Source organism: Alligator sinensis, unplaced genomic scaffold (assembly GCF_000455745.1).
Source record: "Alligator sinensis unplaced genomic scaffold, ASM45574v1 scaffold685_1, whole genome shotgun sequence".
In the NCBI taxonomy this organism is placed as follows: Eukaryota; Metazoa; Chordata; order Crocodylia; family Alligatoridae; genus Alligator; species Alligator sinensis.
Genome location: NW_005842336.1, coordinates 253,446 through 270,352, shown reverse-complemented (window position 1 = coordinate 270,352; position 16,907 = coordinate 253,446). Strand labels below are relative to the sequence as shown.

Sequence of the window (16,907 nt, the reverse complement as noted above, 5' to 3'; positions counted from 1 at the left end):
AAGTACTTAGTGGTTTCCTCTCCTTCATTCCCTCTGCACAGAACCACATTCTCCTCACATTTCAATTGCTTGAAATCAAGTAATGGCCAGATCATGCTGAGTACCTGGGATTGTAAGTGTTCAGTACCTCTGAAAATCAGCCTTTAGGATTACTGAGGCTTATACGAAAGGGCAAGTGGTAGATAAAGGATGAATCAGCAGATGTTAACAATGGAACAATTCAGAAATTAGCTACAGATGCTTGGATCCTTCTCCAGACCCAAAACAAACCCTTTCAGGCCTGTAAAACTGAATCCTGATCCTACATCTGCACAGACGGACCCTTGTGCCCTGGTGGACACCCTCCAAGTTCACAGAATGTCTACCACCAATTGGTCATGACAAAGGGATGCATTCTCCATTGCATGTGCCAGCACTACTAGCCCTGGTCTGAACTGGAAGTTAAAGACAGGTGTCTTCAAAATTCATTCCTTTCAAAAGCATCCAGAAAAGTTTGGCAGAGAGGCTAGGGCACATCCTCCACTGGGAAGATCTGGAAACTTGTACCAACTCCTTTAGACAGTTTAGCAGTTATAAGCCATTTTAATAATGATGCGTCTATATGTCCTAAAAAGGCTTTGAAAACCTCAACCACTGAACCCTATTTTGAGTTCAGGTAGTGGGTATTGTCAATAATCTAATCTTGATTGTACTGGGGTAACATGGACCACAACAACATCCAGACATTTTTTTCCCCAAACACTGAAAAGATGGACTTGTGATAAAAAGATCTTAGGGTGTCCGACACCCATAAGCTCTTGCTATCAAAGCATTTTTGCTCCTCCCACTAACTGCAGCAGCTAGACCTGATTCTGTATTCAACTGAGCTCACTCCAGCTGAGTATGGAGTGGATAGGGAAGGTTACTGCATTATGATGTTAGCTTTTTAGAGTTGCTTTGTAATGGTGTAAGTGATGGGATAAGTTAAAAGGGAATAAAGCATCAGCCCTACTAAACTATCAGCCAACTTATTACTAATATTCTTGCAGCTGACCCCTTATATAGGCTTTTCCCAGCATGTCGCATTCTGGCACCTAGCCCTCTAAATTCAAGGAAGTAAAAGAAAAGCCTTGTTTATGGTGGTCATTTTGAAGCTGATTGCTGCAAGCTTTTTCCTCTTTCCAGCTGGTTGGACATAAGAGGAGAGGTAAGCCTTATCTGCTTCAAGCAGTTACTCTTAAGAATGAATGGGAACCCACATGGCTCTACATAGTAATATTTACATGCTTTCCTTTTTCCTGCTGCTTCTGTACTTCTGTGTTATTGATTTTTTCTAGCCCTTATAAGGAAAGATGGTGGTGGTCTGCCAAAAGGGATTGTTTTCAGCAACACAAAGTTGTAGCATGGGTCCACTGAGCTACTGCTGTTTGTTTTTTCTCCTGTACCTCCTGTAGGATGCAGCTGAGATCAGGGATCAGTTTTGCTAGGTGTTGCACAAAGTAATGAGAGAGAGGAGTCTTAGCCTGGAGGAACTTAAATGTAAGTACACAAGACCAAGTGTGTGAAAAAAGGCTGGCGTGAAGGGGTGAAGTTGCCTGCCCAAGGTCACACAGCACAGGTAGGAGCAGAGGCCACATCATGAAAACCCAGGTTAGTGTTCCTAGTTACATGCTTTTTAGCATGGCAGCCCTAGTCTGACACTCTCTCCTTTTTCATCTGAATATGGAGTTAGCTCTTAATCAGATTGGTAGTACTTTCTCACATAATTAACAGGATCTGCTTCCCCCCATGCCCACCTATTTGTAGTTAACTCACAAATACTGGAAATGAGTTGTATGAATATCTGTGACTGCTGCCTAGTGCTGTTCCAATTATGCCTAGTTATTACAGTGTGAGTATTCCTGTGTACTACTTGCAGGATGATTTCTGTTTCCGTCCACCACCTGGCTGGGTAGGCAAACAACTTTATTTTTTCTTTTTGAATAAACCCAGAATTATCTGACATTAATTAACCATAAGTGCCTTGTTTGAAGGCTAGCTAGCCCAGCAACAGGTTGATTCTTCAAAATAAGGATGTATATATGGGTGTTTGGTAAAAGATGTATAAGTAAGCAGGCATTCCAAACAATATTACTCATCCAGAAACAGGGCAGATTGTAATGATATAATGAGATGGCAAAAGGCTCTCCAAAAATATTACCAAGATATTAACCATGTTACTATCAGTGGGGGGAAAAAACCCAACCCATTAATGAGTTGCATCTGAGATTCATTTATTTTAAGTTTCTGCAAAATTAAAGAAATTGAGCAACACTCATGTCGGTTCTCAGGCAAACCAATTGCAAGTGGAAAGGATCTCTCCTTTCCACTTGCAATTGGTTTGCCTGAGAACCGACATGAGAGTGTTGCTCAATTTTCATAGATTTCATAGACATTAGGGCTGGAAGGGACCTTGGAAGATCATCGAGTCCAGCCCCCTGCCCAAAGGGCAGGAAGTTAGCTGGGGTCATAGGATCCCAGCAAGATAAGCATCCAGTTTGCATCCAATGTGTGCATCCAGTGTGTGCTTTCCAACCACAACCTGCTCCTTATGCAAACTCAGCACCTCAGCCACTGAGGAACAAGCAATGTTAGTCATCTAAGGACGGATTCTGATGCCCTTGCCCCAGGTCCATCGGCCTTGATCTCCCAACCCAGTCCTGATGGTACCACCAGCGCTGTGTAATAGGCAGCTATTCTCCCAGTTGCTTGCTTCCTACTACAGCAGCTTCTGTCATCTCTGCCTCAGACTTAAGTGACACATTCTTCTTTCCCCTCTGCATTAGAGAAGAGAGACTGAAAGAGCCCAGCAAGTTGTTCTTTCCCACAGAGCAAGAGCCAGAAAAGGCTTCTGTAGAGCCTGTTGGAGCACACTACTGAAGTGTGAATCTTTCTTGCTCATCTAGCCCGATTTTACTTGCTGCAGGATCCTTTTCACATGAGGACTTGAAGGGAAAGCAGACTTCTCTAGGCACTTAGAATTTCATAATTTGGTCCTTGAGGTTGACATACTTAACTCTTTGTGACTTGCAGCAATTCCTGGGTAGGAGTACAATAGTTCTTTAACACAAGGTAACAAAACAGCACAATGGCTTAAGAGAGGAATTCAGGGATGGAGGAAGATATGAAATCCAATTGAGTTCCCCCCTCCTCCCTGCCTTTTCAAGAAGGAGGAATACAATCAGTCACTGAAGACAATGGTTAACCACTAAATATTACTCCCAGAAAGGATAATGATAGCAGTAAGCTTTTATTAGCTTGTTTTGTGTTAGCGGAGTTGGCATCTGACTTTCCTGTGAAGAACTTCTGGGGGCACTGGTTTTATAAAGCAAATATAATGGATCAGTTCAATCCCTCAGTGATTCTGCTGTCTCTATTTGAAAAGCAACAGGGACAAATTCAGCTCACAGGGTCAAAAATTACCCTGTTATATCTGTGCAAATCCCATGGACTTCATTGGAACTGAGAGTAGCAGAGAAAAGTTTTATTTCTTTTATATACTTAACATCCACTTGACCTTTTTAGTGGATTACTCTGGATTATACTTTTAATTACGCTCCTGTTAATAACATTATAGTAGCACCTAGAGGATCCCACTTATATCGAGACCATGGATAGACCACTGGATAGAGTACAAAAAGATACTAGGAGACCATCTCTGTTAAGACGGGTTAATCTAAATAAACAAAGCAAACAAAAGAGGCACATTGCCTCTTTCCACATCTGAATCCTGAGGCCTAAAGACATTAAGGCCCTGATCCTACAAATACTTACGTGCTAATTTTAAGCAAGAGTAATACCCTTTCAAGGTAATTGTATACATAAGTGTTTGCAGGGTCAGTTTTCATTTTCTTTGCCTCAGCTCCTCTTCTATAAAGTGGGACAGACAGTACTTGGTTGAATAAAGTTGCAGTAACTCTCCCTACCTAGGATGTTTCCCTTATATAAGGCTGTTTTAGCTATTGCCTACCAAAACATCCCCAAATGCTGTAACTTTAATGTGCTACACAGCTAAATGGAGTGAATTAAGCTACTGCAGCTTGTCCAGTGTCTAAAGTCAGGCAATGGTACTCTTTTTATCAGCAGGACCTGAGTTCACAGCATGTATTTATCATTAAGAGTGGCTTAAGTTAATCGAGATGAAACAGACAAAGACCCTCTGCTAAATGATGTAAAGACTGACTGGTAGAGAAAGTCAAAGGAAAGGCTATTTACAGAGAAAGGAGAATGTATCAATTGGCCTCTTCTGGGTGGTCTTATTCTGCACTTCATGTTTCCTCTGCACCTGTCTTTGGTCTGGGCTCTATTCCTCATACAAGTGTTGGTTTGTAGATCTGCAAATATTGGATCATGCCTACCTTCCCTGTAAAAAGTGGTGAGAGCAGTGAGAGAAAGAATTAAGCCATCTCAATTGGAGGTGGACTTCTCAGAAGAGCTCGGTTCCTACTGAGGGCCAGAAAGAAGGGGGGGGGAGGGGGTTCCCCAAAATAATCAGCTCCCAGTGAGATGCTGGTGATCAGAATTTCAAAAGCGTAGACACCCACCATGTTGCACTCTGGGGCAATGTGTCCAATACCACACCAGAGAGCGAAGAGTACCCCACTGTGGAAGCAAGGGAGACCTGTGGGTTTAGTCCTCTAATGTGCTGCTTGGAGAGGGGCAGCTCTAGAGAGGCTGTGCAGAGAGGGCAAAAGTGATTTTCCATTTTTTTTCTATTTTCTGGATTCCTGGCTGCTTGGGAATTTCCAAAGGCCTCTCAACTAAAGTTAGAACTGCAGCAGTTTTGCCCTTGATCATATTCCTGCCTTCCTGATCTCTGTCAGGTCTGAAGGGCATTCACAGCCCCCTTTTTGCTCCTTTATTGCCTATGCACACTTCCTTGGCACTAAAGCTAGAGCAGGCTCTAGAGCTGGCCTCTCTGTCCATCCAGTCACATTTTCAAGGCCCCTGTCACTGTAGGAAAGAACTGTACAACCATTTCAAGGCCTTGAGAACTGCACATGCTTGAATGGAAATTTGTAATCCGCTTCCTAGTACTGTCTCACAATGGGACATTTGCTGATGCTGCTGGTGGCTAATGAGCCAAAGCCATACATGAAGCTTTATGCTGTGAGGATTTTATATTAATGTGGGAGAAGAGAGCGGTCTGGGGGCTGAAGTGGGGGAAATTGCTTGCTCTCTAATGACTGTTCTGCTGCCTGGTACAGAATGGAATAATTAGGGTTCCTTTTCTCTAATTAGAACATGGCAAATGTAGAGTAATCTGTTACAAATGCTTCTTTATACTACAGTGTGCTGCAATTAACATTACTTATGCGCATTAGAAAAGTAGGAAATGTGTGTTGGTAAAGCAACTTGTGTACTATTTCTCTTGCCCAGGCCTCCCTGCTTCAAACAGACATATAGTGCTCTTGCTCTTATCCCTTCCTGCTTTCTGTACTTGCCCAAGAGCTGACAAATCTCTTCTGAAGGTGAGTTTTTTAAACTATTGTCCCATTCAGCAGGCAGTCATAAAATGAATTTGCTCTTCACAAAGGAAGTTTTGGCTGGAATGGGGAAGAGCAGAGCAGTGAAGAAATTAACCCTGCTGAATAAGTAGAATCAGCATATTCATTGGGGTCATGTACTACAATTGCAGAGCAAAATCCAGGGAATACAATAACTTGATTCATTACTTGTTTCTTATGCTGCTGCCAAAAGCATGATTAAGTCACTAAGAGTTCGATTAGGGACACTTGGTAACAAAACCCCAGTTCCATAGATGTGGTCTGTTTCCAGAGTACAGCTAGTGTTTTTGCTCTTATGATACAGGACTCTTCCTTACTCAGCATTTCATCATCTAGACCGAGAAACAAGTTGCACAGGATCAAATGGCGGGAGGGAGGTTGGGAAGCTACCTGCACTGATGCGCATAAATGATTAATTGGTAACAATCAGTACAATCCAAAGTGGTCTAGAAAGTGGAGAGAGGGTGGCATTTGGGACTCCTGGGTTCTATTCGCAGCTCTGTCGTTTAGTTGTGGGAGGAAGTCACTTAGTTTCTCTGCTTCTTTCCAGTCCCATGTGTATATGATGATGGTTGTGGATGAAGTGACGTGTGTATGTGTGCCCACACGTGTGCATTGCTGCCACCTCTTGGACATATCAGTTGTGATTCATGCCTCATAGGCTAAGTAGAATCAATTTAATCTTTCCAGATTAGGCTGAGCTGCACAGATTGAGCCAATAAGCAATGAACAGACATTCACTTTTGATTCCAGAAATGCAGCCACATCCCTGCAGTGGCCCAGGCCAGAAGCCAGGGGGGCCTAGAGCACGGCTCCCTGCCCCCAGACAGCTTGGGCCAAGGCTAGCTTGCCCACCCTTTGAGATGGGGTTTGTAGGGGGTGCTGGGGGACTGTGAGTTAACTTGAACGTGGAGGGGATCTGGGACAGAAGTTCAATAAACCAATTTAACTTAAATCAGTTAAGTCGGATACTACATCCATCCAGGTTTATCTTAAACCAGTTTCAGCTATTTTGAAAGTGATTTATATGCACTGAACTTCTGTTGCGTTACAAATCGGAATTGGTTTCCAATCACTTATGCCAGTTTATGTGTAATTTCTGTCCTTAGCCATAACATTACTAAAGATTATTCTTTTCCTCCAGTGAAAGATAGAGAATGCTAGTTCTATTCTGCTATTGTTGTGAATATTTAGGCAGCCATGGCTTGCAGCTTAGTAACAAACACTGAGCCCTAGTGGGCAACAGAGGCATGGTAAAGCCTCACCAGGCATGTTAAGAGTAGGTGAATTAATGTTCTTTTGAGATAGGTGGATGAGTACCATGTTACTCCTGTCTTACCCCCACAGAACTTTGTTTGCAGCATATTAAAGTAAATAACAGTCAGCAATATAAGCAAGCTGATGCTGAACCCCTTAGTCAAGCAAAGCTCCCCTGAGTTCAGTGCAAGTCTTTCCTGAATTAAAAAGATGGTGGCTTCACACTGCCTTGATTTCTTGGTGATACTGAGGTTTTTGGAATATAGATTTATATTTATGTGAATCATTCTGTTATGTGGGTGCAATTCTGCTTGTAGACAAGCCCTTATTTTCAGGTGCTGAGCTTGCTAAAATCTGGCCTCCTCTGTTCCTGCTCTTCCATTTAAAGTTAGTTTTGAAGAACTCTTCAGTGGACATGTATTCCCAGTCCAAGAGCTTGTTTTGGAAGGGAAATCCCAAAAGGCCAAGAACTTATCAGCCTTGTACACTTCAAAATCGACACAGATAATTTAAAGTAACTCAGCGCGCCTATAAATGAGCAGTGAGGCTGCTCCAATGCATTGTAATTAAAGCATGTCGGAACAGACTCAATTAGTTGAGTCTGCTGGAGCATCTTGTGTATCAGCATCTCTGTGCTTAAAAATGGTGGTGGGGTGCTTTATTAAAGCTTGTTTGACAAGCTTTAGATAAAAGCATCCCTGCCGCTATTTTTAAGTGTGTGGACACTGATACACGAGACGCTCTGAGGGCTTTAATTAGAGTGGCTCTCAGAGCCACTGTAATTAAAGTGCCCTTCCCCGTCCTACACATGTATAAATGCCCTCAGTCTCTGATCTCCCCAAGACTCAAAAAAGAGAAAGAAAACAGATAGGTTGATGGTGTCAATGAAAAAAAATCATTTCTGTTGCTTTTGCTTTAGGTTTGGATCTATAACAGATTAATTTTTCTGTTCCATCTCCTGGAGTGTATGCAGTCCTCAAGTATTGGACACTGCATCTTGAATGAGCCTACTACCTCATGCTATGATAGTCTCTGGGTTTCAAATTGGCAGAAAGGGTACGTAAAAAGTGTGTCCCATTTGAAGACAAATAGAATCAGAGTGGAATACCCGAAGCCTTTGTGTGTTGGAATTGTTTTCACTCCAGGAGTGAAACACTGAAGCACTATTCACTACGGTCTATAGATGCCTTTGCTAAAAGTGTGTAGAAGTTCTGCGGAGTGGTGTAATTTCCATTTCCATTCCAACAGAGGTCCAAGAGAATTGGGGCTGCTCTGCCTGTTAGATAACTTCAGAGCGGTACTGAATCAGGGTAGCTTTCATCACCCAAAACCTACCAGTAAAAATGCTCATGTAAGAAAAGACCTGGAGTGGGACTTTTAGGTTTAGTTCCCGGCATTCTTGGTCAAGGCAGATGGGGCCAAAGTCTTACGTATTCCCACTGCAGTTGCTCTTTTTGTGTGTCATTTCTCATTATCTGTACAATGAGTTTCTTGTGTGTCTACAGAGGCTGGAAGGATAAAATCACTGAGGCTTGTGAGGTACTTGGGTTTTTAGGTGGTGCACATATGGAGCAGCAGATGTGCTAATGCACATGTGGATCAGCAGGTTTCGTGAGGACTCGAATAAACTGCAGAATAAAGCAGTTTTCTAGCAAGGCAACTCGTTTCAAACCTGGAGCCTGTGAGCTTCCGCTTCCCATACTGTATCCGAACCCCGCAAAGTATGTTACAATTCCACTGTAGGGTCAGGCCTTGCACTGTTGCTCAGAAAGGGTCCCCTTCAGTCCCCCTCTAAGTTCAGGCCTAATTCTAGTTAGGGTTGGCATTTAAATGTTTTTTCTTTTCTTTTTTCCTGTGGCTCTTCTGTAGCCCTTGGGTCCATCCAGCAGCATGTGACGAGACAGAGGCCAGTTCTTGGAGTACCACGATCCATTCCAGGCATCAGTCTCTAATCACCATCATTCTCCAAGGCTTAAAATGGAAATAAAAGAGATTTTGTGTAGGTTCTCTTATTTTTAAAACCCTCTAAAAATGATTAGGTGTGATGAAATCCTGTTTTAATAAGCTACATATGTAATATTGAGTCATTTCACTGCCAGATGTGTATTCCTTTCAGTTGGAGGGCATTGACATGGTTGAACTTACAGAGAGAGTCTTCTCACACTGCTGTTTTGGTGTAAACCAAGAAGTACTTGACTAGATGTCACGGCATCCCATGAGGCACAAGTCCAGTACAAAGCTTAGATTCATTAAATCTCCTAAACATGACCTTCCCTAGCTGGCAAAGCACCAAAGCTGTGCTTAACTCTTAAGCACATGCAAGAGTCTTATTTGAAGTAAAAAATAAGGATGTACTTAAGAATTTTGCTGAATCAGGGTCTCAGTGAAAGGCTAAAAAAAGCCTGTAGCGTAGAGTGCTAAATTTGATAAATAGCTGGTTAGGATCCCCCTATTAAAATACCTGGTTTCAGTCTGGGGTATTACTGACCTCCTCCTAGGGAAATACGCCTTGAAATGATACAGCAGTCTGTGGTTCACCACAGCTGTGCTGACACAAGAGTGACTGATCCACTGACTTAAAGGAGGCAGACAGCAAGGCTGCCTCCCTATTTGTTTAACTGCATTATGTTGTGTCTTGCTGGTGGGATACAGAAGCCTGAACCACAAAAACCGATTTGGTGGTCGGCTACAGCTCTCTCACTCACGTCTCAGCTGGCTTTGAAATAAGTTGTGGGTTTTGTGTCTCGTATTCAACCCACAGCCTCCAACTGCAAGAATGCAAATGAGAATAGCTGTATTATAATGTGTCACTGAAGATGATTTCAGAATTGATAAGACTGAGGCAGCTGGATCTTCACAGAGAATATATTAAAGATTGCGGCACAATAACCAGCATTGTGGTTAGAGAAGGGGGAGGGGCACAAGGATTCCTGGGCTCTATTCTAGGTCCAGGGAGAGCGATGCGGTCTAGTGATGAAAGGAGGAGTGACTGAGTAAGGATTTGTGGGTTCTCCTCGTGTCTCTGAATGGAGAGTCTGATCAGATGGTTAAAGCAGTGGGTAAGGAGCCAGGATGCCTCAGTCCTACTTCTAGTTCTGCATCAGTTTGTCTATCTGTCGATTCAGACTAACTACAGTATATGGAGACGATGTGTAAAGTTTCACTAACTGATGTCATCAAGTGAAAGGATGCTTGGTGCTGATGCACAATCGGACACATACTTTTTGGTGCTAACACACAGTTGGACTCTACCATGGAGTTATAGTTAATACGGTTAGCCAGACTAACCATAGGTAGTCCTTGGCAACCAAAAGAGAAACTGCATCACGCAACTCTCTGTGCAACTTTGCAGATGCCAAAGAAAGCCTTGGTGGCATTGTTAGTTGTGCATGAAAGCATTGTATCTTATTGTATTCTGCTGTGAGTAGAATTTAAAAAGAGTTTAAAAGCATTTATTATTTTAAATCTCCCTTTTCATGTTCAGTTTGGCTAGATGTATTCTCCCAATGGATCATTCTAGGAGATAGACAGCTTGAGCCACAGTAGTACCAATGCAATATCCAAACCTTGCTCAAACTCATGCTTCCAATTATATTCGTTCACCATAACAAGATTCATCTGTCAAGTCTGCTTATGTGACTGGACTTTCTACTCACATTTCCTTACAAGTATTTGTATTGTCACAATCTGTTAAAAATTTAAGCCTTTCATGTTTAATAAAGGCCAGAGCCAGCAGCCTTTACTTGCCTGGGCAAGAGGCTATTTGTGAGAGTGATGACATTCATGGTCAAGTGAGGAAACTGAGGGTCAACTTAATGTGTATTAGCTTTTTGCAGTCACTGCCTGTATGCATGTTCTTAACTGCAATAAATATAAGGTAGCTTGCCCCACCCTCATTGAGGGGCATGCTACCTTCCATTTACCCCCGGGTAATGGGAGGCACACAGACAATTACCACAGAGCTAATACTGTGAGGTGTGCTAAGGTGTGAACTTGTATGTGTAGCCATACCCTTTGTGTATCACCTGGACCTCCATACAGAACATGGGATCTAATGCCTGGATAATAATCTGCAAGCAAACAGTACAAGGTACCTCCTCTTGCAAAGCAGTTCACAACCTTACCCACGGTTCATCAGAATGGGACAACGTGGAGCAAGCCACATATGAAAGTAATGAAACATGGGCTGGTTTTACGGCACAGTACTGCACTGGTGGCAGTGCACAGAATGCTCTGCCTAGTGGATTATCAAGGGAGGCACTGTTATTTAGAGAAGTTGCACAATGCTATTTGCAGGCTAGGCATATATTCTACTAGGTTGGCTGGTCCAGAGAGGGCAAGTCTCTGACATCCCTTTTTCCCCTTCCAGAAAGACTAACATTGTTCTGTTTGTCTTGTTCTCACTGGCAGATGGCAAGTCATCCCCCTCCGTTGGTAAGAACTTAAGAGCCTGCCTCCATAGCCAGACATGGGATTCTCCCTCTTGTTCAAAACGGAGACTCCAGTGGCTCTGGTGATAATGGCCAAGCATTTATTTTCAGGTGATGACTCTGGTGGGAGTTATTACTGGGTACTAACCCTGCATATCCTTGCACTTGGGAAGGGCCTGGACACTGGGATTGCCCCAACTGTTGCCAACTGTTATGTAGGAGGGAGAAGGCTGCTGGTGCATTTTGGCCACATGTGGGAGAGCAAAAGCTAGTTTAAAAGGGAAAGGATTTGCCAGACAATTGAAAACTATTTAACTGTTCAATTTTTTTTTAAGCCATCCATTTTTTTTTGTTTTGTTTTTGTTTCCCATTTTCAATTAACAGCTGGTCCCCAGACTAACAGCCTGCTGATTCACTCACCACGGTTATACAGCTGATGGCTCACAATGTTGCTGTGTTAATCGGATCTCTAAATAGCTCTGGTCTACATCACAGTCACAGTGGTGATTTCACTCCCAATTTGGAGCTTCATTCTTTTAGCCTTTGAAATTTTCTGGAGGCAGTGCCAGGCAAACACACAGTTCTTCTGGGAAAGTTATATTGTAAATCTCATGCTAAGCCCTTTGGTACAGAAGAGGACCTGATCCAATCAATGAGAGACTTCCTGTAACCTTCTATAGGCCTTAGGAAAGACCTGTAATGAAAAACTATAGCAAGCTTTTTTCTGTGTATTTATTTAGCTGGGATGCTGTATCTGAAATAAGGTTTTATGCTGCTATTTATCACTGCAGAATCGGGGCAACCCTTCATTCTTTGCCAGTTTCGGCCCTAGTCCAGAGTTGCTAACTCTTATTCCCAGAAGTAGTGGCAAAGCTGAGTTGCAGTTTATGAACAAACTCAAAGATTTTTGCTTGTGCAAGTGATTGGTTTATGGTGCCAACCTATTTAAGGTATACTGTGTGCAGTATATTGCAAAACCTGGTTTGGTGTTCCCTGTTCATCATGTTGAGCTACATTGTACCATGGCAGGGGTGGCCTCAGGAGATGGTATACCTCAGACAAATCTCTTCTGTTCAGTCTGTGTGGAAGTTTATACATAAAGCTATATATACACTCAGTAATTTGAATCCTCCTTGAAGGGACTCTCCCATTTTAGTATGTAACCTCAGACCCCTGCCATATCTTTTAGGCAAGAAACCAAAATCTTATGGACCTTTCTGCAAGAATTTGATAAGCGTTAATGAGGATGCGGTTCTGCCCTATAGCAGGTTGGAATTGGAATTCACTATCAGTGCCACAGAAATGGTTTCAGTTCCATGTCCTGGCCTAAATCCAGATAGTCCAGATTCAGGTTATTGGCTTCAGTTAGAAATGCATGGCCTTAGCCTTGAACGAGTTTCTCTGTGGCTGTTGGCATCTATAGTTGTGTTACTGTGGGTCATACTACTGCATGCCTGCAGGGGGAAAGAAACATGGTTTATCTGAATGAGGCATTGCCCATTGCATTCAGAGTTGGCACCAGTTAGTCTTTAACAAGCTAGGATAGGCAGAGGTCAGGATTGCAAGATTTGGGCGGGGATTCCTTGAAGGTTTCCAAAACTTGATGATGACTGCACTCAGAGATTGCAGGCAGCTTTACAGTGTAGTCGGTGTAGGCAAAGTGCTCTTTTAAACTTCCTAAAAGCTCATGATCTTGTCAGCACAGTAGTATGATAGCTCATTGTTGTACTTGGTGCTTGTGGCAGAAGCAGATGGTAAGCACTCCGTATCAGTGAAAGTTTTCCACCCTGGATAGCTCCTTTTGGAGCAGGATTTGACAGCTATAGTGGAGGCTGATAGGTTTATAATGCAAAATCTGCTCTGGGTTTGAGGAATTTGTTTCATCCTATCCTTATCACTCCCCAGTCAGTTTTCCTTTTTTCACTCCTCTCTTAACCCAGCACAACCCAAAGGCGCTACATGGGCAACAGGGAAGGAAGAGTGTGATAAGGGACCAGCACACCTGGTCAAGGCTAGTGTAAAGTGAGTCACCAGTTCCTCATCACCTTGTCCTGAGAGTGGAGTACTTTTGTTCTTTTGCTAGTTCATGTGTTTTCCAGTCCAGGTCACTAGTCTGTCCCCAGTATGAGTCAGACTTACTTTCTCCTCTGCTAGTCTCCTGTCATCCTTCACTTCCTTTCTTCGGGGTCTCTTTCATCTGGTCCTTGCTCTGGCTCCAACTCAAAAGTTTCCATTTTAGACACGTCTAGCTAAATTAGTGGATCAGATTCTGGCTGGAGTAAACCAGCGTAGCTTAATAGAATATAGGGCAACTATGTGAATTTTAGCCTGGCACTCAGTTTCTAGGCTGTCTGTTCAGTGGTGGATCATAGAAGACTAGAAGCCTTAAGAATTCCTTGGTAAAAAGCAAGTCTCTTGGACTTCGGCATTTGCCAAGGAGAAATAAAGTGTTTCTGAATGCCTGTGAGCAATATAGTATATGGCACACTTTAAAAGAATTAGCTTAAAATATCTGCTAGCATCTTTATGTTGCCAAAGAATATTGATATCAAAAGCTTTCTCTACTCTTGGCAGAGATCTCTCTCTCCTGGCCACTGATGTAGCCTAGACATCTAGGAACAGACTTTCAAAAAACCTGAGCTTCCATTTTACCAGCTCAATAAAAAAGTGAGACTTAAGACCCGTACCAAACATGCCCATTAATGGCTCTCATATTTTCTTTATATTAATAAGCAGGTTGCTTCTATGAGCAGTCCAAAATGCAACCGTGTGTGGAGCACTGTGCTATTAAAAATTACAAGCTGATCTTTGGTGGGGAAGTGACCTGATTTCTTGAGGAAAATCTTAACCAGTAAAGAGTATCTAACTAGCAGAAACCTTTATAGAAGTGAGCTCTAATGCCGCTTGGACTAGTTCCCTTATTTTTGAGACAACATCTCATGTACCATATAGATGTCATCTCAAGGAAGCATCCAACCAAGTTGCCCTGTCTCCAGTTAGACTGGAGAGATTAAGGGAAGATTTCTCAGATGAGAAATAAGTAACTTCCTGGTTGAATGTTGGTAAAAGCTTTTCAAAGCTTTGCTAATCTCCCTGGGATTAGCTATTCATGTGCTAAAGGAGTCTTATTACAGTGATCACTGTGGTGCAATTGTCTTGATTTTGGAAGATTGGCTAGCAGCCTAATTGTCTCGTAGCCCCATTGATAAATTTGCTGACTGGAGAAAGTAAGAAACCTGAGATTCCAAAGGCATTGTCATCCATTTGAAAGCACATTTACTGTAGCAAGCCTACATTTTTTCAAACAAATTGGCCAAAAGGTCGTGGTAACATTGAAGCTAGAGATGGAAAAATCTATTGGGTCATTTAGTCCATCTCCCTGGACAGTACAGGATTGTTCCCTATAGAACAGCTTCTAGGTTTTTGTCCAATCTAGTTTTAAGTATCTCAAGTAAGGAAGCTTCAAATTGCTCTTGATTTTTGTCTAGCCAGGTCTCTTACAACTCTTTCTTCTTTAAAAGATCAGTGTTACTGGAGCAGGCTAGGGAAACTCTATTTTCATCAAAATAATGAAAATGTAAGTGGTGAATATGAAATGTATTTGAACTAAAAGTACAGCCAGGGTTTTTGAGGGTCACTGTGTCTCATTTTTTAGGTGCTCAGTTTGACATACCTTTACATCAGCTTGATCTTAAGACAGTACCGGGCACCCAGACCGTAACCATAAGTCTCTTTTAAGGTGTGTCAGGTTGGGGAACAAAAGTGCTAGTCACGTCTGAAATTTTTTGGCAGCTTTTTAAATGGGTAGATACAGTCTTGCAGAGATGATGCACATCACACAACTAACACAGCTATTGTGTTTATTCCCTACTGAATATTACTGACAAAAGAGATTGTTTGTTACTCTTGAAATAAAAGGCATGTGCCTTATGGCTAATCGGATGATTGTTTTTTGTATAGTACAGTTGTACACTACCAAAAGACAGGTCTAGGTCTGACAACTGGCAACATCAGGTCCTGAGCCTGTTGACTTATAAGTGTTCAAGATCGTATAAAAAAGCCGTAAAAAGTATACTGAAACAAAACATCTGTATAAAATACAGGGGTGTTGGTTGTAGCCGTGTTGCTCTAAGAACATAGGCAGACAAGGTTCTTTGGGTGAATCTGATATCTTTTATTAGACCAACTTAAATAGTTGGAAAACAATTATTAAGCAAGCTTAATATATATATATATTAAGCAAGTTTAATATATATATTGTCTATATGTATAAAATACAGCATCTATCTATCCTCTGTGTTAAGTCAGAGTGGCTCCATTTGGGTACAGGAGTCCATCATAGTGTTCAGTTCTAATGGAGCAGGCCCAAATGTCCCTTGTAACTGGATGGTGGCTTGTGCCCTATCCACCCACACTCTCTGTCATTTTAATTCTACCATGAAAGCATTTCTACCAGTCCAGTAGCCCTTCTTTGCTGCTTCAGTATAGATTTTTGTTCCTAGTCCAGCATCTGCCTCATTAATTTTAGGCTGGCATTGCATCATTGTCTGAGTTGTAAAGTGGAAGGCCCCAATTGAGCAGGTTTCTTCACCGTGTTTCTATGGTTAGATTCTTGAGTAGCCCCAATGCGCTTCATGGAACTATTTAAAATGTGACGCCTACGGGGTATTGTTTGGAATTCGGCTTAAACAAGGGCAGTCACCTGGGGAGGCTTCTAAATGATAGGTGTTTATATCTAAGAGCAAGTTATAACAATTAAAAATGACAACAATAACTTTTTGGAATGGCTTTGGGAAGAGATTTCACAATACCATTCTCCCTACGTCTCTTTCCCCCCTATCCGCTTGTACTGGGGAGAAAAATTATCAAAAAATCAACTCTTTTGACAACTACAATTAAAAGCGTTCTCTCTCTCTCAAGACCAATGTTAGCTTTGAATATGGGGTGTGTGAAGTCCTTTTCTTTTTTTTCTTTTTTTTGTTTCATCAAATTAACTACAGATGGAAGAGTTGAAAGGGCAGACGGGATGTCACCTAGTCCTTCTGTGTGATGTGTGAAACTTGCATTGGTTTCAGCAGTTGGAATTGCTGTATTAGTGGGAAGGCTGTTCCATTAGCTAGGGCAATGGAAGCCAACCCTTGTTGTGGCAGGTGTGCTGCATGTTAGTCCTGCAGCCTCCCCAAGTGCCACACCGATCCCTTTTCCTTGCCTGATCTGCTGTTCTGCTTTCTGCTCCCTGCCCCATGCTCCCTGCCTGATCTGGTGCTTTGCTTTCTGCTCCTGTCCCATCTGCAACTGTGCTGCCTGTCCCCTCCCCAATCTGCCACATGCCACAAATAGAGGCTGTCCATGCCACTTTGATAACCATTTCACCGGTTGGTCACCCTTGAGATATAGGGAACTGGCATGGTACTTGGGGGCTGCAATAGAGGCCATCAGCTCTACTCCAGATTTCTTGTATAACATTGGGTTTGGCCTTTCTGTACTCTAGTTCCCCAAATGAAAATGGGGAATAATAGTATTTCTCTAACTCACAGTAAAGATAGAGGCTGACAGATTAGTACTAGAAATGTATACCCAGATCAGTGTTTTTTACCAAAACCTTTAATACCAGATTATTTTCACTGGTAGAGGCAGCCAGGATTTGAATTAAGTGAACTGGTGTAAATTGCAGCTTTCCTTGGCTGCAGTGAGG

At 42.4% G+C, this 16,907-nt stretch overlaps 1 protein-coding gene and 2 long non-coding RNA genes across 7 annotated transcripts in view; 2 read left to right on the top strand and 1 right to left on the bottom strand.

Annotated features, from left to right (window-relative positions):
- Positions 1-16,907, bottom strand: part of LOC112551103 — a 148,053-nt gene that overhangs the window by 56,547 nt on the left and 74,599 nt on the right. The window lies entirely within an intron of this gene.
- STC1 (stanniocalcin 1) overlaps positions 1-16,907 on the top strand; it is a 77,594-nt gene that overhangs the window by 28,928 nt on the left and 31,759 nt on the right. The window lies entirely within an intron of this gene.
- On the top strand, positions 1,505-8,206 carry LOC112551104. The gene is made up of 3 exons (XR_003095266.1): positions 1,505-1,629; positions 5,398-5,489; positions 7,702-8,206. It is a non-coding gene; the product is annotated as an uncharacterized LOC112551104 (long non-coding RNA).